Raw genomic sequence first — 20828 nt, 5'->3', positions numbered from 1 at the left:
TAAAGTTCGACTAAGGTAATATATCATATGTTCACTACTGAATTCATCTTCCTGAACTAACACCACTCCAATGGTGGAATGCGAGGCGGCGAGATATAAGAAGTAGTCCTGGTTGTAGTTGGGAGGATTCAATAACGGTGCATGGGTCAACGCGTGTTTTAGTGCATCAAGAGATTTATTAGCTATCTCATCCCAAAAGAATGGAGTATTCTGTTTTAACAACCGGGTGAAACCCTTTGTGATCTCGGAGTAGTTAGGAATGAATCGATGTAAAAAGTTTGCTTTCCCTTACAAACTTTGGATTTGGCGAAGACTTGAAGGAGGAGGCAATTTGACAATAGCTTCAACCTTCAAGGAGTCGACACGAATGTCAGCTTTCGAAACAACAAACCCCAGTAACCGACCTGTTTCTATACAGAAAACACACTTGTGTGGATTCAACCTAATTCGATAATGCCTACACCACATAAAGATTGCTCGTAAATGGATGAGATGATCAGCTCGATGTAATGAATGAGCAGGTAAATCATTGAGATAGGGTTGCACAATGTGCTTGATGTCATGAAACGCGTAAGACATGGCTCTTTGAAAAGTTGCCCCGGCGTTCTTAAGCGCAAAAGGTAATTTGCAATAAGAAAATGTCCCCCATGGACAAATGAAAGCTGTTTTTGGTTGATCAGCAGGTAGAATATTTATTTGATTGTATCCGGAAAAACCATCCATGAAGGAGAATATTTCACTGCCGGCACAATCATCAATGATTTGATCGATATAGGGAGTTGGGTAATTGTCTTTTGGACAGGCTCGATTAATATCCTTATAATCGATACATATTCTTATTGTCCCTTGCTTTTTGTTAACAGGAACAATATGCGATACCCAATCCATTAACGGAATCGGATAAATGAAATCTGCTTTGAGTAATTTTTCAACTTCTGCTTTAATGGCAGCAGCTTTTCGGGGTGGATCTGACGCAAACGTTGCCGGACGGGTTTAGCATCCGGGAAGTTTTGATTTCATGAACAACAATTGCTGGGTCAATTCTTGGCATTTCCTCATATGACCAGGCAAACACGTCGCAGAATTCTTGAAATAGGGCCTTATATGTTTGAATTTCGTTTTCCGTACAAGAGGCACCTATATGAATGTTTTCAACAATTCCAAACTTAACCGAAATATCAATAGGAATAGTTCGAGAAATGTTTCCCAAATTTAACTCAGAATCATAATTTTTCATTGGATTCTCAGGTTCCTTCACATATTCAGTCGTAAAAATAGATGAAAAATCATTTTCAAAGCGATCAATCTCAGGTAAAAACGAAGATCTATGATGAAGATATTCCCATGGTAAATCATCGACACACAGGATTTCACGAATTTTCTCATCAGTGTGAACAAGTTCGGAAAACGTTGTTGAATCTGAGTTTGATGTTGAAAGTGATTCTTCATGGACCACATTCATTAAGTCAATTGCGGTTGAAGAATGGTCGGAAAACGACTGCACGGCCTAATACGCAATTTCATATGGACTCAAAGGCATAACATCACCAAATGAATCTATCTCATATTCGGAAGGTACGATCCAAGGATCATCATAAACAATAGTGTAGACGATGCGTTGATAGGAGGAAAAGGAAAAGTTCCTAGTAAACCAGAATCTTTAACTAGTCCTACTCCAACATCCTTATAAGGGATAGTTGTTTTACCGACATGCTCAATACTTTCAGAAGAGGTTGGGTCAGATGAAAAGTAAGTTAGCTGGTCTATAGTTACGATCTTTCCCTTATGAGGGAACTTTATAAGCCGAAAGACCGATGAAACAATAGCTGTCATAGCGTAAGACCAACTACGACCCAAGAGAAGGTTGTAATCTAGAGGGGCATCAACCACCTCCACATCTAGATTAACAGTTTTGCCTTCAACCCCTATAGGTAAATCCTATAGAATGCCAAAAGGACAGAACCCACGACCATCAAAGGCCTTTAGAATCATCGGGGATTGATTAAGCGTGGGAGAACCAAGGGATCTCCAACACTGGATCAACATAATACACGTTGAGGCTCCCTCATCAATCACAGTCCTATAACAATGTCTGTTCTTGACTAACACTGGAATCTGGAAAGCCATTTGATGAGGTAAGCACGGTGTACTACTTTCTAGATCGAAAATTATAAGGTTCGAGTCCTAAACGTCAACAGCTCCTATAGCCGACAATAGCAATTTACGCTGTGCTGGACATGATTGCAGCACTTCCAAAGCCGACATTGCTGAAGGTGAAATAGTCAAATCTTCAACAATGTTATAGTTCTGAGCCGCTCTTGCATGTGGATTGAAAGCTGACTTTCGAAGTATACCCTTGGCGGGCAGTTTGATTACTAAGTCTGGGTTAGGTTTCTCGATCTGTAGTGGATCGGAACCGGGAGTTGAAGTTGATGGGTTCGAATGAGAAGATTCTGCTTCCTTACCATCAACAAGACTTTTACTTCCATAATCTTGCGATCGAGTCGCAATCCTAACATGGTACATCATCATTATGGGTTCTTCAGAGGCATTTGAGGAAGAACCTATCATCTTACTGTCTTGACTAGGAAAAGGATCCTTCAAAACAGCAAGCGTTTGGGAAACTTTGACGATTTTCGCAACCTCTGCACGATGAGGGCAGTCTCTTGTAAAATGCTCTTCGTCACAAATGAGACAAGGATAACGAGGTTTGTATTTCTCATCAGTTGATTCCGTTTTTTCTAGTTTCTCTTTCGAATTTTTATCTGTTTTATTTTTCTTCTTCCCTTTCTTTTTACTGCTGGATTTTGATTTGGCTGTAGATGACTCTACAACATGAATATCGGCAGAAATTTCCGCGGAAGAATCTCCTGTCGGGGAATCTGGTAAAGTTATCATAGGAGAAGAATTCTTGGAAGACTTCTTCTTACTTTTGGTATTAACAGTACCAATCATACCATCAGCGACATGAGACCCTGAAGGAGCTGCAGTTATTTGATTCTGTTTAGGAAGGTCGGGGATTTTCTCATGTAACGTACCTGACTGCGTATAAACTAAGTCAAGGTACTGAGCTTGAGCAATTACTTGCTCTTCAGTAACAACTCCTGCCTTAGCTACATCCTCAGTGATCTTCGGTAATAAAGATTTTACAAACCATTCAGCTAAGATCTGATCCGGAATAAAAACCTTCACTCAACACGTCGACGTCTCCATTCATGAATGTGATCTGACATGTAAGTGGACGTTGACTGTTTTAATGAAGTTAATAATTCCGTGTCATTGTCATATCTGACAGGCAACTGAAAATGAGTTAAAAACGAAGTAGCTAACAAACTAAAGTTATAAAAAGTGGCTCGCGGTAACTCAATGTACCACTTGGCCGCAAGACCAATTAGAGTGCGTTGGAAAAGTCTTAAATGGATTGAATCATCTGAAATGGAGTTAGACGCACACCAGAGGTAATAAGTCATCACATGGTTCGACGGGTCCTCTCCTTATTTTCCTTCAAACTTAGGAATATCACTAGGCAACTTATTCGGCATTGGCGGCCAAAATGGAAGATAGTCAATTGGATTATTCGTAAGGCGTGACAAGTCAGGAAAGTCCAAAGTTGCAATAAACGGTAACTGATGATTAGGGTCCCTGAAACCCTGGGTCATGAGACCAGCCCCAGGAGGAGGATATCCAGGATAACTAGGAATTGGAATTGCATTTGGGATATTATATCCTCCCGGAAAACCAGGATTAACCGGACCATATTGGGGTTGTTGAGGTTGATGATATGTATATCCAGAGTACGGTTGATACTGATAGACTGGTTGCTGCACAGCAGGACCAAATTGGTATTGTCCCTGGTACGGTTGATAAGTGAATTGAGGTTGACTTGTGGCAACCGTACTTGGACCAGGTTGTCCTACAGGCATTTGAACCGAAGTTTAAATTGTGGATCCATATTGAGGTAAAGATGTCTGAGGAGTTGATACAGGAACAGTAGAAACCGAAGCTGTCGATACTCCAAAAGTAGGTGGGGTAGATTGAACAGATGTTGTAGCAGTCGTTTGAGGCGGAGTACGAGGCGTACTAGGCCCAGGCTGAGAAACTACAGAAGGTGTAGAAGTTTGAATAGTAGACTGGACAGGTTGCTGGGGTGAACCAGAAACCAAGGGTTGTCCAGATTGAGATGACAACTGCACATTCGGTTGCAAGATATGTTGGGATTGAGATGGATCCCACACTAAGTTCATTCCGGGGTACGGACCCATAACAGGTTGAGAATATTGAAGACCATAACCGGGTTGAGGGTAGGGTTGATAATTCAAAGGTACATTTCCAGCTCCTTGGACAAATGATTGACCGGAAGGTGGTTGGTAACCTTGGGTTGGGTACTGACCTTGAGGTTGATAACCTTGAGGCACGTACTGATACTAGAGTTGACCTTGAGGTACATATTGATACTGGGGTTGACCTTAAGGTACATACTGAGTCTGAGGTTGAACTTGAGGAATGTATTGTCCCGTAGGTATGTACTGTCCTTGAGGTTGCCCCCCAGGCGGAAATTGGGTACCTTGAGGTTGCCCCCCAGGAAATAATTGAGGACTTTGAGGTTGCCCCCCAAGCGGTAACTGGCCACCTTGAGGTTGAGGATTAGGAATAGTACCTGACATCATAAGAATATCTTCTACACTCAACGGCTTAGTTCCATTATTTCCAGTTAATAACCCTTGTTCAATAGGTTGAGGAGATGCTCCCGAAAAAGTACTAGTAAGTGACTGATAACCAGAGGGAACAGAAAGACCGCCGTATAAAAAGGTTTCTGGAGATTGAGAAAACATGGACGACTGTCTTGACATATTTAACGGAGGATAATAACCCCTAGGTGTTGGGTGAAAAGGAATGCGAGGTGGTGAAAAACTTAGTCCCGGGTTTTCCAAAAAATTGGTCAATGAAAGATACCATGCGTTGCTCCTAGGTGGACTGTAAAAGATCGATTCACGCTCCCTAAGTTCTATAGATGGTTGATTTTCAGGGATAGGGATACTTTCTTCCGGAGTAGCAAGTTCTTCAATAGCTATAAGTCCAGAAGGAAGATTTTGGGTAATTACTCTTTCTACCCTGGGTGAACCAGGACCACTAGAAGTTGGAGAGGCAAATCCTGATGTTGGAGTAGCAGCAAATTCAGTTTCAGGTTCAGATATTTCAGGTTCCTCAGCTAAATCACTAGTAGATGAAAAACTACCAGTAACTTTGGAAACAGAAACAGATTGTGGATTATAATTTGCTACTAGAGCTTGATAATCAGGATGTACCACTAAAGAAGACTCTCCTTCTTCAGGTGACCCAACTCTACTGTCACTAGGAGTTACAAGGACTCGAAGTCCTTCAAGCTGGCTTGGTGAAAACTCAGGAGGTTGGCCCCGAAGTCTATGGGACTTCCTCGGTAATTCAGCCACGATTAAATATTTTAACTACTTCACACGCAAACAAAGAAAAATCTCAATGAAAACCACCTAAAGCCTCTAAAGAACCAAACAATTTTGAATCACATGCCTAAAGAATCTAGGAGATCAAACCACACACAAACAATAACTTTCCTTACCGAAAACACTAGTTGGTGATGAAATCCAACGTCGCAGAATTCAATACAGAAATGGCGGTTGGAACAGTTACCCCGGCAACCTGCTTAATGAATAGACTGGCACAAGTTTCTCCACTAAAACGTCTCGAGTGAAGAGAACCCCCCAGAAAATCCAAGTGAGTCTAGCCGACGTCTGCTCCAGGTACAGTGGGATCTTCCCTCCACCGTCACCTTAGGAAAAAAATCCTATAAAATATGGTCACTATGGTTACCAACGGAAACAAATATACCGGGGGAACAGTCTACGACCCGATACGCACGTAAGGGCAGAGTAACAAGCTCAATCCCCTTGAAGGCTCCTTGACATAATCCAAGGTTTACCAACAAGTGACCCGAGGCTCCTCGACAATGGTTAATCCAAGGTTTACCGTTTTTAATACGTGAATATCTTCTATCGTTCCCAATGAGGAAGGATTGATTCCCACACTGGTTCAGATATGATCTCGTGCTTCTCCTTTAAGAGGAGCTTTCCGGAGCATAGATGTAACAATTGGATTTTATCTCCTACCGCAAGATACAACTACTTGTTTGTTTTACTATCTTGGAGAGTTAATTACTCCCTACTCCAAGATACTAGCCTAAGCTATGTTGGTGATATAGAGCCCTAGAAATAAAACGATTACTAGATAGATTTTACTTTAAGCGTTATTTTTATTGGTTTTTTCTTAAGTCAAAAGGTGCGGAGATGAAACTTATGGTGTAAAGACTCGACTCCAAATCACTACAAAATGCACTTAAGATGATAAGCAATCTTTTCCCTTCAATGAATTTCTAGCTAGGAAAGCATTGAGAATGCAAATGCTTGTAAAAACAAAACTTTCTTTAACAAACAAATTAAAAGAAGAGCTTTTTGTCTTTTCCAATACACTCAAAAACGAGACAACTAGTTATGCTCACGAAAATTTCCCTTTTCTTTCAAACATCAAATACAACAAAAACAAACTTTTTTCCAAAAGAGATTTTTTATTTTTATAAAACACTCAAAACTATGGAAAAATCTAATCTTGAGATCTATAAATTCTAAAACTATTTGAAGTAAAAGCTTACAAGATTTCTTTTCAAGGATGTTTTACTTAGCTATAATAAAACTAAGGACTAATTTGTCCAGAATCACAAATCAATCAAAAAACAACCAATTTTTGTTTTCTTTTTTGAAAATGAAATCCAAAACTTTTAACACAAGTCCTTTTGAAGTTTTGCAAAGAGAAAAAACAAGATGGATTCCTCAACAAAGGCAGATTTTGCAAACGGTTAGACTCATAAAAAGGCCAGTAAAAACCAAGGTGATCAGAGGCTTCTAAGGCTTCTAAGCTCTGAGCTACTACAAGACCAAAATAAAATCAAGCCCGGCAACCAAAACTTCTAGGAATTTCACCTAAAACCCTAATGCTAATGGAATTAACCTAAGGAAAGTTCCTGACAAGTCACGTGCAGATCTAGGCAGAGGCTAAAAACACCAAAACAAATCCTAAGCTGACTGAAAGAGAAAATCTTAAGTTTTTCAAAATTTTGATAGGGTCCGCAGACCCGCAGTGTACACAGGTGCGGGACCGCTCTGTGTGTAAAGCAAAAGTGTGGATAGGTCCGCACTGTGTTACAAGCAGAGGGTGCGGTCCTCTCCCAAAAGTATGAAAAACAAAAAAGAATTCAAGATTAACTAAACCTACCCAATCCCACACACATCAAGCCAAAAACAGAAACAAAAACACAGTTTCTCAAGTCAAAGTAAAAGCAAGGAAAAAATCAAAAATTCAAGTCCCCAGTATGGTCGCCATTTTGTCAAGCGGATAAGTCGTTCTTGCGGACAAGACCAACCTCCCTAGTATCTAATGATATCTAACGACAAACAAACCAATCAACTTCTATCTTTCTCTAAATATGCAATTTATAAATAAAGGCAAACAAGTGTTTTAGGCCTACCTTGGGTCCAATGCAAGTTTGTGGAAGCTTCGCTCCATTGATCCAATGAGCTCCCTTGTAGAGAATCTGCAAACACAAACAAGCACACAAATTTAATAGCACCTGAAAAGCCAATATAATAAAGCATACTTATCATGATGATCAAGGAATTCATGAAACAAATCACATAAGACAATTTGTTGAGAAAAATGAATCTGATTGTATTAACTTAAATCAAAGAAGAACTTTACAACCTTGTGCCTTGATGTTGTACAAGCTCCTCCCAGGGTCCAGCAAGAAGTCCCCTCTACTTTGACAAGTTTCACTCTCTTCCCAATGAATCCAAAAGGTATGTGATCTCTCCTCTCAAGCTTAACTAGGAAGTCTCAATTCCAATAGCATTTACCCTAAAAAATGTTCAGCTTCTAACCTCCCTAGCAACCAGCCCAATGCATTAATTTATAGTGCAATGGAGGGAAGTTACTAGGTCCACCTTCAAAGGGATAAAGCCCTCCTTCAAAGGGATAAGCTCCTCTCATCAAGGGATTAGCTCCTTCACTTTTGGGATGCATGAACCACCTAGGAGCGAACCATCCACGTCAAGATTCCTTCTAGAATCATATATAATTAACCCAAAGTGAGTTTTTAAGAATAAACTTGCACCTTTTTGACTTTCACAAGGGTCCGCACCCACTCCTTTAGAGACAGAGTGGTCAAGTCCGCAGGTAACATGAACAAGGGGTGCGGGACCGCAGGCAATAGTGAGAGAAAGTGCGGAACGAGAGCGTTATTGATTTTTAAGGTCTTTCTCTCATTTTCAAAGCTTGACATGAAGAGCTGAGGTTTGAGACTTGCTTAGCAGGACAGTATGAATGATGATAGACCCATACTGACTCCAAATAGTCATGGTGACAATATTTTGTGTAACATGCTTCTTTGTCTTTTTGCTCAATGGTAGGTACAGATCTCTCTGATACAGATAATCTTCCATCTGCATCTTCCACAGCTGGTAGTTTTGGCCGTTGAATTTTTCGACCCTAAACCTACCATCTTCCGCCATTTCTCCCACTCGAATAAGGAACCCTTCTCTCTTGCGAGTTTATCATCCAAATAGACCTCCGGCTCTGATACTAGTTGTTAGAAAATTATATGTTACAGAGCAATGGAACACATAAAATGTTTCAGAAATATAAACACAGAAAATGCATAAAACAAGAGAGACACAAATATATGTGGTTCACCGAGTTTGGGCTACGTCCACGGAGAAACAGCGAGTCCTTCTTTTATTATATTATCCAACAAACTGAAGAGATACAACCTACAGCAGATCTGTTGTAACTCCCTCTTCGCTCTCAATCTCCTCTCTTTTCCTCACTGAGAATACAAATATACATAGACGCAATACAATTCCCTCATATATAGTGAGGGGTTTCCTTCTAGGGCAAAAAACCCTAAATTATACATAACTTCTACCGTCAGATCTCCGCCTAATGAATGGCCCAGATTGACTATGAAATTACAACATTTTACAAGGCAATTTTACATCTATTCTTAGCTTCGAGGGCACTGCCCCCGAAACCCCCCGCCAGGGGGGGGGGGGGCTCCCAAAAGGTTGCCACTGCCCCCCTGGACCCCCCCTGTAGTGAATATTTTACGGGCGGCATTGCCGCCCCATTACGAACTGGGGTCCAATGCAACGATACCTTTGAATACAAAAGATAATCAAGCTCCACACATAACAGTTTTGTTTGTGTCTTATGCATGGCCATGCCACTTTGTTGTGATGTCATGTTTTTATTGGTTTTCATGGTATTCTCTTGTTTGTTTCTTGTTTTGACTTTTATGTTGTGAGCCTTGGGAATTTGTTGACTTGCATTTTATGGTTTGAGCCTTGGGAATTGATTGAGAAAAGAGGAAATTTAATGGATTTCGGGGAGAGTTGTGGTACCCAACAGGTAAGATAAGTCCTAGATGAAGCTTGGTGCATGTATAAGGGAATTTGAAAGCAATAGTATGACAACCAATTGGATTGGTTGGGTCCATTGGTGTAAATGGACAATGTTAGGACAATCATAGGAAAGGTAATCAAGAAAGGTGAGGTCAATGGATTTGAGGCTCATATGCCTTGGCTATGTTGGGAACGATTTTCCTCATTGTTGTGCATGGTGTGCACAGATAAAGGGAGTTCTCTTAACCTTGACCCTATGAAATCTAGTAATTATGTTATGATCACAATTATGCTAATGTTTATATATGTATACACGTATGCGTATATATATGTACGTATCTAACAGGGTCATCAGGGATCGTGATTGTTTTATGTTGATGTTTATATGTATGTATGTTGTTTTCTGACAAGGTCAGCAAGGATCATCTGTGTGGAGGAATGCTTGCTTATGCAGGTGAATGGCATGAAGATATTCCTGGTTCATGAGGAATCATGTGGGAAGATTAGCCTGACAGAACTTTGAGGTCAGTATCATGTGGATATAAATTGATATTATGTGATTATACTATGTCTATGTTTATGTTATGGACAGGCTAGTGCTGAGGGATACATCAACGAAATGAAAACAACGTGATGCACAGCATGCTAGGATAAGCATGGATAGAAGAGAGACACTAGAAGCAAAGTTGCTTGGTAGAGATAGTGTGGTTTTGAATGTGTTGTACTACTGTTGTGCATATATTGTATATGTTGTACATGTTTCATCTGTGATGTTGTGTGCATGTGGTGTTGTGTATATATATAGTGTGTGTACATTTTGTTATGCAATGTTATGTACAGGGTGGTACATATAGTGTTTTGTGAGTATTGCATATGCAATGTTGGGCATATATGGTGTTATGTACATGTTGGATGTGCAACATTGTGTGCATGTGATGTTGTGCGCATGTTGGATATGCAGTGATGTGTACATATGATGCTATGTACATGTTAGATATGCAGTGTTATGTATATGTGGTGTTGTGTGCATGTCATACATGTGGTGCTATGTACATATGGTGTTGTGTGCAGGTGGTGTTGTGCACATGTTACTGTGTACATGTGGTGTCATGTACATGTCATGCATGTGGTGTTGCATACGTCTAGTGTTACATACATGTTGGTCATGAGCATTGCCAGATGGAATCATATGCACATTGGGAGTGTGCACTAGAACAATGAGCTGGTAATTGTTCACTGAGAGGAAAAGTGGTGTAGGATTGTAGCATTGTACATTGGATGTAGTTTGACTGTAGCAGTGGATTTTGGACTTGCTGGGAAGGAGGTGAATCCTGGTATTACTTTAAGGGTGGAGGTGTGAGCCTCTAGATTCCCTTGTTGATTGATACAAGCATCATATCCTTTTATTTTCTAGTCTAGCAAATGTGCATATGTGTATATGTGGTTATTGTAAATAATGTAAGGAGTTGTGTTATAAAGCTCTAGTACGCAGTAAGTTTTCATGTTGTCATGATGTTTTTCTTTTGAGTAGGTCATTCATTGTAAATACTACAACGAGCTAAGTTATAAATCTCCATGGACAGTATGTTTGATTTTCAGCGGTTTTGTTGAGGTCTTGGTGTGGTTTAACACCGAGGATGGTGTTCCCCAAGGGGGAGGGTTTTGTAACAACCCTAGTGAAAATTCCATGTAATAAAAGTTAATAAATGCAAAAATAAGACCACAGATAAGGGACACATATTCCAAGCTGGATATTAAGAAAAGATATCCTAGTGGGCATCACTGGATGTGTTTATGGCTAAAGGAAATTTGAAAAGGCATTAAAGAGGCAAAAAGGCATTTTTGGCTCATTTATTTATGAAAATAAAGGAAACTAGGAGAAAAGTAAGTTGAAAGGTCACAGGTTGCATGTGAGGAGGAAATGAAGGAAAATAATGGAAATTGAAGAAAATAGAGGCCTGATTGATAAAAAGTCTTATGAGGGTCAGTGTAGCCTTGGTTAGTGTAGTCTTGGTCAGTGTAAGCTTTCGTCAATTCAGTTTTGGAGCTCTCCCATTATTCTCTCTCTCACTCTTGGACACAAAATTTTCTTTGAGCACTCTAGCTTTGGAGCAAGGAAGGAAAAGAAGGAAAAGGGAAAGGAAGGAAAACAAGGATCAAGAAAGGAAGAGTAGGATCAAGCAGCTTCAACAGGAATACTTGCAAGTAACATAATGCATGTGTGATTTCCTAGCTAGTTTTGACATGCATGGCTTTGCATGTTGGTGTATGGTTCTCTTGCTGTCAGTGGCATGGTTTTTCCGGGTTATGATAGTGGTTTTGAGCCTAGCATTTCCTTTTTCTAGATGTCATGGTGTGTTGGGATGTTGATCTCGGTTTTGAGCTTTGGAATTTTCGGATGGATTTCGGAATCCGGGGTGAAGGGGGTCTCAAGGTTCATTCCTAAAGGCCTAGGAATCCCTTGACCATTTTTGGAGGGATATATGGTAAAGCCTGAGGGAGGTGTCTTGGTTTAGGGCTTAGTGATCTAGGATTGGATTGCGGTAAAGCTAAGAGAAAAGGAGATGGAAAATTCCTCAAGGATAGTGATGGATTCTGGATGGCATTACAAGTTCGGTTCGGTTTTGTGATCAGAGCACTGGTTTTGGTGTGATCAAGGTTTGGTGAGGGTGGATGTAGTTTAGCCTCTGGATTCCATTGGTTGTTTTTGGATTGGTTTATCCAGGAGATCCCACTTTCACGTTGGAATATGGCATGGGAGTGACTAGATGAAAGAAATATTTGATTCAACCATGTGTACGATCGAGTGGTATGTGGAAGTTTCAAACCTAGTCAGATTTTCCTATGTTTAATAAAAGCAAAGTTCTCTTGCTTTTGTACTTGTTTATATGTGGATTTAATGTTTTTTATCTCAATTTTATTTCCATGGTTTTATGTTGGCTATAAGAGTGGTTAATTAACTGGTTCATGTCATGGTTATTTCGTGTATTTACTTGTAATTGTTAAAATCATGGATGTAATACCTAATTGATGTCATAAAAATTCAAGGGAGAAGGTGGTGATGCTCCTTGTCATGTCTCATAAGAGTTTTCAATCATTCGTGCTCTATCTTGTATCTTAGACCTATAGATTGCATTGATGTCAAGTGTTTGATAGAATGTCAGTCCCAGATGGGGATGATTAGGCCTAGTCTTGGAGTTTATTTTTGGTTTATTAGTCTTGTCATCATATGTTTAATGGATTCCAGAAGTTACAACAAGTTCTGGGCAGTGGCCAAACTTATGGACTTAAAAGGTGCCTTAAATCCCGCGAATTCTGGCACAAGTATGCTAGAAAAAGTCTTTGGACGCGGGCATGCAGGCTTGTGGGAGCGTCCATATCCTTTTGTACACTGGCATGCCCATATCATGGGAGCATCCAAGGTTCAAGTAGTCTAAAGACTAAGTGGGACCCAGGGGCATGATACCTTTGTGATTGGGATGGCTCTTGGGAGTGTTGTTGTTGATGTGGAAGGTATGTTTGATGGGTTTCTGTCGATTCCACTTGCTAAAGGATACCTAGGAGGTTGAATCATATCATAGTAGCCTCTCGTCACATGTTCACCCCGGTTGGCCGATTACCTGGGTAGATATGGGAGGAGGGCGTTACATTTGCAGCAGAAGATCATGTACAATTGGGGAGAGCGATTATGAAGGAAGAGTTGAATGAGGTTTTATGTTCATAGGTCAAGGAAAAAAGTCTCGGTCCAAACCTTTTGGCAGTGGTAGAGGAGTCTAAGTATCAATGCCACATTTATGGATCCATTAATACTACGTTTATTGAACTAATTCCAAAGAAGTCGATGCCATCTTCTTTTGCAGATTATAGGCTCATTTCTCTTTCTAATTATGTATACAAAATGGTTTCTAGATTAATTTTTAATAGACTAAAAAATATTATGTCAAAGAACATATCATCAGAACAGTTTGGCTTCCTAGATTAGAGACAAATTCACAGTTGCAATTACTCATGGATGTCTTCATTCCGTAAAGGTTTGAAAGCTAAAGGCATGCTTGATGAAGATCAATTTGGTAAAATATTATGATAGTGTTGATTGGGAATTCTTGTGTTTGATCCTCCACAAGACTGGACTTCGGTATTAGAATATTGAATGGATTATGGCATGTGTTATTTCTGCAAATTTCGTCATCTTCATTAATGGTCTCCCATTGTTTATTTTTAAGGCTTGAAGGGGTCTCCAACAAGGTTATGCATTGTCGCCACTCCTTTTCTTGCTTGTTATAGATGGCTTGAGTAGGAATATTGATGATGTAAGATGCAAGGGCTTGATAAAGGGAGTTTGGTTGACAAGGCACACCAACATCACTCATTTGATGTTCATGGACAATTTAATATTTGATGGATAGGTCATGTTAATGAATGCAATCACTTTCATATGATCCTTACATCCTCTGGGGATGCTTTACGTATCTTTATGAACAAGGAAAAATCAACATTGATTGTGGATTCTAGGGATGAGACAGTGATCAAGGATATATGTCGCATCTTTGAGATAAACTTGATTCACACATATGAGGGTTTTAGTTACCTTGGATTCAAATTTAAAAAAAAAAAAAAAAAACAAGTATGGCATTCAGGATTGGGATTGGTTGATTAGTAAGTTCAACAAGAAGCTGGTTGTGTGGATGAACAAATGGCTATCACTTAGTGGGAGATTGATATTGATCAACTTTGTTCTTCAAACTATTTCAGTATACTAGATGCATTTATTTATGCTTCCTATGGAGATCATACATAGAATAGATGCCATCATTGCCAAATTTCTGTGGGTTGGTCACAGTCAAATGAGGAAATTTCACCTGTTTCATATGTCATTAATAACTCATATGATGGAGGAGGTTGGGGAATTTTGGATACAAAAATTTTAACAGGGATTTTGTAATAATCCCAATTACATTTCCCTACTTATTGTAAATTAAATAAACTAAACATGGGTTGATTCAAGGGACACTAATTCCAGGGTTGTGGAGGATATGTTGTTTGGGATAGATGGTAGGTAAGGAGTTAGGAACTATGTGGCATTTAGTTCATTGGAAAGCAAGAGATTACAAGGCTAACAAAAAAAATGGAAACAAGGAACTCGATGGATCAATCTGATTGGCTTACAATATTTGGGATAGATTATACACTAACTACTAGGAGGTTGGTTTTGAACAATGGATAGTTTACTAAGTGGAGAGGTCGAGTTATGGGAGGAAGCAGGATGTTCTTCCAGAGGTTGAGTTGGAATTACTGAGAGATTCAAGTGAAGTTTGATTCATGTAACCCACTTGGAGGCAGCGCAGAGGAGCTATGGTTGTTAGGAAACAGTTATGGGATTTCTAGTCCAACTGGAAGCATCATTTCACCACTAGAGCGATCCTCTCCATCCATGGAATATGGCTCGGGGGTGACCGTTGCATAAGAAAACTGGTTGTAGTCGTCTATGGTTGGTTGGAGAACCATCATCCCTAATTCAGTGGTTATTTTCATTGAGATAAGTGTTCCTCTCATGTTAGCTGATCTGAATGGAAATCTGCCCATGGTACCCATGGTATTTACCCATGGTAATGATCTGAATGGAAATCCACCCATGGTATTTTCCCACCCATGGTAATATAACTAAACAATGTTATAAATAACGAGCCTCTTTTTGGAAGAGGACAGATCATCCAACAAAATGTAGTTGCAATAATCATTTGATCTAATAAAAGTTAGTTACTGATTTATTTTCTGGTTTGGGTTTACTTTCGTTCTTTTCCTGGTGCAGCAATTACTCAGATCTTGGGGCTCCCACAAGATCTGGATCAATAGTATCAGAGTAGGAGTTTCCTAACCTAATTCTTTTCCCCAGATCTAATTTGGTGATGATGGTTTCTATTTAATGTAGACCTTGAATGAGTTCTTGATGAGTTCATGATATGCATATCTGGTTGTTTGATGTCAAGTTTTGGCTATAAATTTTGTGTGTGGGTACAAGACGTCAATGTTCTGCAAGAGCTTATTCAATTGGTTGGGTCATTGGTTGCGCAAAAGAAATATTTTAAAGTAGTATAAGCCTACTTTCTGCCAGAACTTGGGGCATTGTTAAATGCGATGATATCGACCTGCTTGGTTCTATCATGTTCTGTCTAAGTCATTCATCATGGGTGATACCAACTTTGTGGCGAAATGCTAGTAGAAGAGGGTTATATGGTACTATATATTTTTCTCCCATAAGAAACCGAGGATCAGAGCTATCCAGTTCTTTGAAATTTGCTTCAACCATTTGACCTTTGACAAATCTATGTCACCAACGCCATTTCCAGTAGGGTTTAGTGCAAGGGGCCTGCATTCTGGTATGTCTGGAAGAATGGTAAAACTATAGGGTAAGAGGGAAACATAAGTTGGATCACCACCACTCATAACCATGTGCATGGTTGAGATGTCCACTGGAGCATAAGCTACAAGAGACCTCGATGCATCTATGCAAGTCTCTTGCAAGATCAACATGTTTACGCTTTGATTAGAATTCATGGCGCTTGCTCTTAGAAGAGAAACATAGTTGCCATAATCCTATCCTTTCATAATGTGAGCCATTTCTTGCATTGGATCTCCATTTGACAGTACATCCCACTCGCTTCTACGTCTCTCATCCCTTAAGAAATCAAATAATATTTGCAGATAAACGGGAAGCCACACTGATGTGGTTGCGCTCAGCACGATGCCAGGTGGCTCTCTAGGGTCATCAACACTCTTTCTTGTCATAACATGAATATTGTCATCAATGTTACCAGAGAGATTATTCCAGGTGTGTATAGTCGACGCACTCCCTCTAGCACAGAAATTATCCATCATGCATGATCCGGATTTAAACAGGAACGCAACAAATTACAGAGATAACCATAAATACAGAGATGAGATAACCATAAATACTGAGATGCAGCAGAAATAATACTTCATTTCATTACTGTAAAATACTGAAATGTGCTTACAAACAGAAATGGAAAGAAACCAGCTAGGGCGATGGTAGCTTATCTCTGAGAAGAGATGTGGCGGCTACATGCCTCTGAACTGTTCCGAACTGTATTACAATGAGGCTCGAAGGCCTATTTATTGTTGAGAAACAATGGAAAACCCTGCACATCCCGAAACCTAACCTTAGAAGATGAAACGCCAAATTGTGGGCCCCGTTTGGGTAAATTGGTACATCAATTTCCCGGGGTCGTAACTTTGGCATACGATCTCCGTTTGACACGTACGATAGCTCGTTAGAAAGATCTATCCGAGTACTACCACTTTGGGGACCCATGTTGCCCCAGATCCCAAAAAATCGTCGTTTAGGGCCTCAAAACGGCTCCGGAAGTTCAGGACCTGAAAAACTGCTAAAAATAGTAAACTGTGCTACAATTTAGGAAACTGAAAAAGCTGAAAGAGACAGTTGTGGGGGTCCAAATGGGATAGGTGGGTGGCCACCAACATCCACCTGGATCATTCCTCCCCCCTTAGGAAGCAATGGTCCCCATTGCGTTGAGTTCCTCCATCTGCTGAACTTGTCCTGCAATCTCTGATGTGTCCAGTAATGGTGGGAAGCATGATCGACGATGGTCCATATTGAACACTTGGTGCAGGCAAAGGAATGGAGGAATGATGTGCTCCAAAGCATTGTTCCCCACAGCCTTGGTACTGCTGTAAAGACCATGTCGGAGTGGTCTGAGCTTCTGATGGGTTCTTGTAAGGCATTCTCTCTGCAGATGCAACCAGACTTTGTTGCCCACCTGAAACTTGTGTTGTATCTCTGTGGGTGAGGAGAAGTTGTTCCTGTGTTCTGTCATGACCGTATCCCTTTGCTGTTGCTTTTGCTACATGGAGGAACCCTTTGCAGGGGTCATGGAGGTAGCAACGATCTTCCCCTTACTTTGGGAGTGAACCAGACAAATAAATTTCCTGGTTTGTGAGATGAGCTTGTTGCCTTTCTTAGTAGTGATCAAAGATGTGGCAGTAGGTGGGGCTACCTCTGGTATCCTGTATAATGAATTATTCAAAGAAATAATGACAGCACAAGGCCTGGAATCATACACAACATGTCGCCTCCTCAAGTATGGCTGGCCTAATAATACATCACAAACATCCAGAGGTGTAACATCACACAATACCTCGTCTGTGAAGGGTTTGATGTTGTAGGGAAGGCGGCACTGCTGGCGAACTTTCAGATCTCGTCCTTCATGAAGCCACCCGATACTGTACGGCTGTGGGTGCGGTGTAGTTAGTAGGCCCAACCGCTTCACGACCTCTGCTAAAATGAGGTTCTTTTGGCTGCCACTATCAACAATGAATTGTAGCGGCGAACCCTTCACCCACATCTGTGAGTGGAAAAGATGCTCCCCTTCCTCTGGATTTTCGAGCTCATCTTTCTGGATCTTGGCGGTGGCAACAGTGGCGCTGGGATCCGCATCAATGATCTGCTTCCCTTTGCCATTCCCCTTGTCAGGTTCTGGCTCAGGGTCGGAACATGCATCTGATTCGGAAGCCTTCAATTTGGCCACCAGCGACTGCTTGGTTCGGCACTCACTTGTGTTATGAGTGGGACTCTTGTGGAACTCACACCACTTCCCTGTTGATCCGGATTTAAACAGGAACGCAACAAATTACAGAGATAACCATATACACAAAGATGCAGCGGAAATAATACTTCATTTCATTAATGGAAAATACTGAAATATGCTTACAAACAGAAATGGCAATAAACTAGCTAGGGCAATGGTAGCTTATCTCTGAGAAGAGATGTGATGGCTACATGCCTCTGAACTGTGTTACAATGAGGCTCGAAGGCCTATTTATTGTTGAGAAACAATGGACAACCCTTAACATTCCAAAACCTAACCCTAGGAGATGAAACGCCAAACTGTGGGCCCCGTTTGGGTAAATTGGTACATCAACTTCCCGGGGTCGTAACTTTGGCATACGATCTCCGTTTGACGCGTACAATAGCTCGTTAGAAAGATCTATCCGAGCACTACCACTTTGGGAAGGGCAACATCGGTCCATGGACCCATGTTGCCCCCAGATTTCCCAAAAAACGTCGTTTAGGGCCTCAAAACGGCTCCGGAAGTTCAGGACCCGAAAAACTGCTAAAAATAGTAAGTTGTGCTACAATTAAGGAAACTGAAAATGCTGAGAAAGACAATGGTGGGGGTCCAGGTGGACTTGGTAGGTGGCCACCAATATCCACCTGGATCATTCCTCCCCCCTTAGGAAGCAATGGTCCCCATTGCGTTGAGCTCCTCCATGAGATGAGGAAACTTCTGCTGAACTTGTTCCCTGGTGAGCCACTTGCCCTGCTGAAGGAGTTGGCCCGCTTTGACAACTCGATACAGTTGGATATTCTGTTGGCGAGTGTTCTTGATCTGTGTGTCCATGATCCGATCAGTTGCAGCTTGTTCCATGCAATCTGGATTTAATTCTGTGGGTTTGAGCTGTTCTGCAATGTCGGATGTGTCTAGCAATGGTGGAAAGTATGGCCGAAGGCGGTCCACATTAGGTGCAGGCCAAGGAATGGGGGAATGCTGAGCTCAAATGCATTGTCTCCCATAGCCTTAGTAATGGTGTAAGGACCATATCGGAGTGGTCTCAATTTCCGATAGGCTCCAGTAAGGCGTTCCTTTTGCAAATGCAACCAGACTTTGTCGCCCACCTGAAACTTGTGTGGCACCCGATGTTGATCATGTCGCTGCTTGTACTTGGCATTTGATTTCTCAAGAATGTCATGGACCTGCTGGCGAATATGTTGGATTCGCTCAATGAAGCTGGTGGCCTTATCTGTTTCGGACTGGACATGAGCTGAATTCATGTGAGTAGCTGCAAGTGGCATGGCCACATCAATGGGGCATAGTGGCTGGAATCCCAAACCCACCTGAAAAGGGCTATGGCCAGTGGAGCTGTGAAGAGCTCGGTTGTAGCTGTGCTGAACGTAGGGGAGGCTCTCGTCCCATGTGCGTGGATGCTTTGAGTTATACATGCGCAGAATGTGCACAATCATCCTATTGACAACCTCCGTCTGGCCATCAGTTTGAGGATGGAAGGCTGTGGACTTCGTGAGTTTGGTGTCCAGCATTGACCAGAGACTGGACCAAAAGGTGCTGAGAAACCGACTGTCCCGATCTGAGATGATAGACTGTGGGATCCCAAAGTGCACCCACACTCGTTCAAAGAAGAGTTTAGCAGTGGCTTCTGCTGTGATATTCTTCTTGCAGGCCATCATAATGGCCATCTTTGAGAATCTGTCGACGACCACAAAAACACAGTCATTTCCATGCTTAGTGGAAGGAAGGCCTGACATGTAATCCATGGAGATGGATTCCCAAGGTCGACTAGGGGTAGGCAACGGGGTATAGAGGCCTTGCTTCTTAATGGTCGGTTTGGCAATGGCACAGGCAGTACATGATCGGATGTACTTCCCAACATCCTGTCGAAGATTCGGCCAATAGAAATAGTTTTGCAGTACTGCCACTGTTTTCTCGACCCCGAAATGCCCAGCAGCCCGACTGTAGTGTGCTTCCCAAATCATCTTGGCACGCTCGCTTGAAGGAACACAGAGGTGACCGAGGTGGCATAATAGGGCATCCTGGAGGTGAAAATCTGCAACCTGCCGACCCTCCAAGAGTGTCTGGTATGTGTGGCCGAATTCTGGGTCGCTTTTGTAGAGAAGTGGCCAATCAGAAGTCTCGTGCCCGCAAGAGTTGAGCACGGTAGTTAGCGCCATGATCGGTGGTCGCCATTTGATTGGTGCTGCCCTTTTTATACTTGATATTCAAGTGAAACTGTTGCAGGTATGTAGACCACTTCTGATGGCGATCATTCTGCAATTTCCCTTGGGTCTGTATGAACTGCAGAGGTCGGTGGTCTGTGTGGATGACCGTTTCCTTCCCCAAAATGTAATGCTTCCATTGTCGGCAGGCCTGTACAATGGAATACATCTCTTTATCATAAGTGGGGTACTTCCGGACTGTGTCTGAAAGTGTTTCACTGTGATATGCCACTGGATGTCCATGTTGAGTAAGGACTGCCCCAATAGCATAGTCAGAGGCATCTGTCTCGACCTCAAATGGTTGTTGTAAATCTGGTAACGCGAGCACTGGTGCCGTGCAGAGGCGATCCTTCAACTCCCTGAATGACTTCTGTTGAGATTCAGACCAAAAGAATTTTGCTTTCGCCCCGCCCTTGGTGACTTGACTCAAGGGCCAAGAAATATGAGAAAATCCCAACACAAACCTGCGGTAGAAGTTGGCAAGACCTAGAAAGCTGCGGAGCTCTGTTAGAGTGGTTGGA

The 20828-nt window shown here is 41.5% G+C and overlaps 1 pseudogene; it reads right to left on the bottom strand.

Annotated features, from left to right (window-relative positions):
- Positions 1 to 15719: 15719 nt before the first annotated feature.
- Positions 15720 to 20828, bottom strand: part of LOC149255106 (homeobox-leucine zipper protein ANTHOCYANINLESS 2 pseudogene) — a 50359-nt pseudogene continuing 45250 nt past the window's right edge.

Source organism: Pinus tabuliformis, chromosome 7 (assembly GCF_031772625.1).
Source record: "Pinus tabuliformis cultivar Carrire ecotype Pingquan chromosome 7, CPIR1, whole genome shotgun sequence".
Lineage (NCBI taxonomy): Eukaryota > Viridiplantae > Streptophyta > Pinopsida > Pinales > Pinaceae > Pinus > Pinus tabuliformis.
Note: the sequence above shows the minus strand (reverse complement) of the source record. Positions and strands in the feature narration are given on the sequence as shown.